Genomic DNA, 2066 nt, shown 5'->3' on the forward strand with positions numbered 1-2066 from the left:
GGTGTTGGGGTTGAAGGATGGATAATCTATGTTGTGCATCTCTCCTCCATTTGAATCACACCTCATCATTGGATGTACCTGAGTAGAATCATACAAACCATCAATCTTTTTATTCAATAGTTACACTTAGTTAGATAGCGTAGTGACCGTGTCGAGGTTGAAAACACTAGTTACTTTTTTTGGCTTCGTTCTCATGACTTGCCACTGATAGTTGTTTAGTGACATCTCGTCAATAAATTTGTAAGCCTCTTCATGTGTTTTGTTGTTCAAGGTTCCACCGGCAACTACATCAATCAGTTGCCTTGTTGAGGGGTTCACATCGTTGTAGAAGGTTTGAACCTGTAACCATAAGGGTAACCCATTGCGAGGGCACCTTCTCAATAAATCCTTGTATCTCTCCCATGCATCATAAAGTGTTTCTAAATCTATTTGCACAAAAGAAGAGATATCATTCCTCAATTTAGCCATTTTAGCGGGCGGAAAATATTTAAGCAAAAATTTTTTTGTCATTTGTTCCCAAGTAGTGATTAACCCTCGTGGTAACGAGTTCAACCGCAGTTTAGCCTTATTCCGTAATGAAAAGGGAAATAACCAAAGGCGAATGGCATCGTCAGAAATGCCATTGATCTTAAATGTGTCGCAGAATTCCAAAAAATTTGCTAAATGAGTGTTTGGATCCTCGTCTTGCAAACCATCAAACTGGGAAAACTATTATATCATTTGAATCGTGTTAGGTTTCAGTTCAAAATTATTTGCAGCAATAGTAGGTCTAACTATACTCGATTCAGCTCCTGTTAAATTTGGCTTAGCATAGTCGTACATAGTACGAGGAGCAGGATTCTGATTCACTAGATTTCTGGCAACCACAGTAGGCAGCAGATTATTTTGATTTTCGGCCATCTCCTTGGTGTTATTGGTATCATCCTCGTGCTCTTCCTCTATATACCGTAGACTTCGCCTTATCTCTCTACGATTTCTCTAAGCTGTGTTTTCAATTTTGTTGTCAAAAAGTAGAGGTCCTGACGGGTTGCTTCTAGTCATAAACTATAAAAACCTGCCAAAAGCAAATAAAAGAAAAATCAGTAATAAAAACAAAATTAAACAGAAATAAAAATAAAAATGGCTAAAGTAATAAAAATTAAGTGTTCCTAATATCTTAGTCCCCGGCAACGGCACCAAAAACTTGATGGTCGCTAAACTAACTAAAAATTCGACTAAGGCAAGTGCACCTATCGAACAATAGTATAGTTATGGTGAGACCAAAAATATCGTGTCCACAAGGAATAAAAGTACTAGTAATTACTATCTTTTTATTATCTAGCCTAAGAATGAAAAGGATGTTTTTAAAATCATATCAGAATTGCACACGGCTTGAGCACCAACGAGCATGCCACACGGCCGTGTCCCTGTCGAGACCTATTTCAATTTTACTTGGAAAACGCTAATTTTGGGCTATTTTGGGCATTCCAAAGTCTATTTAAACACAAGAGAAGATGAACAAATTAGATAGTTAATCTTAGTTTAAAAACATCCCTTTCATTCTTAGGCTAAATAATAAAAAATATAGTAATTACTAGTACTTTTAGTCCTTGTGGATATGATATTTTCGGTCTCACCATAACTATACTACTGTTCGATAGGTGCACTTGCCTTAGTCAAATTTTTAGTTAGTTCAGCGACCATCAAGTTTTTGGAGCCGTTTCCAGTGACTAAGATATTAGGAACACTTAATTTTTATTACTTTGGTCGTGTGGCATGCCCGTGTGGTGGTGCTCAAGCTGTGTGCAATTCTGATATGATTTTAAGTCGACACGGCCATTACACACAGGCGTGTGGTCTAACTGTGTGTTTAACACGGGCGTGTGGATTACCCGTGTGGAAGTGTCTGGGTCGTGTGTAGCACTGAAATCAACCTATTTTGTCCGTTTTTAGCCTTTTTCTCGCACTTTTCGCTTTCCTATGCTCATCTGGATATAAAACATGAAATTAAAGGATTAGGAGCATCAAATTCACTAAGTCTAATGATAAATCATCTAAAAATATGCGAAGCATGGGATTAAAAATAT

The 2066-nt window shown here is 37.3% G+C and overlaps 1 non-coding gene across 1 annotated transcript; it reads left to right on the forward strand.

The window, feature by feature from the left end:
- Positions 1 to 355: 355 nt before the first annotated feature.
- LOC128284765 (small nucleolar RNA R71) lies at positions 356 to 462 on the forward strand. The gene has a single exon (XR_008275187.1). It is a non-coding gene; the product is annotated as a small nucleolar RNA R71 (small nucleolar RNA).
- Positions 463 to 2066: the final 1604 nt, after the last annotated feature.

The sequence above is a fragment of the Gossypium arboreum genome, chromosome 11, assembly GCF_025698485.1.
Source record: "Gossypium arboreum isolate Shixiya-1 chromosome 11, ASM2569848v2, whole genome shotgun sequence".
In the NCBI taxonomy this organism is placed as follows: Eukaryota; Viridiplantae; Streptophyta; class Magnoliopsida; order Malvales; family Malvaceae; genus Gossypium; species Gossypium arboreum.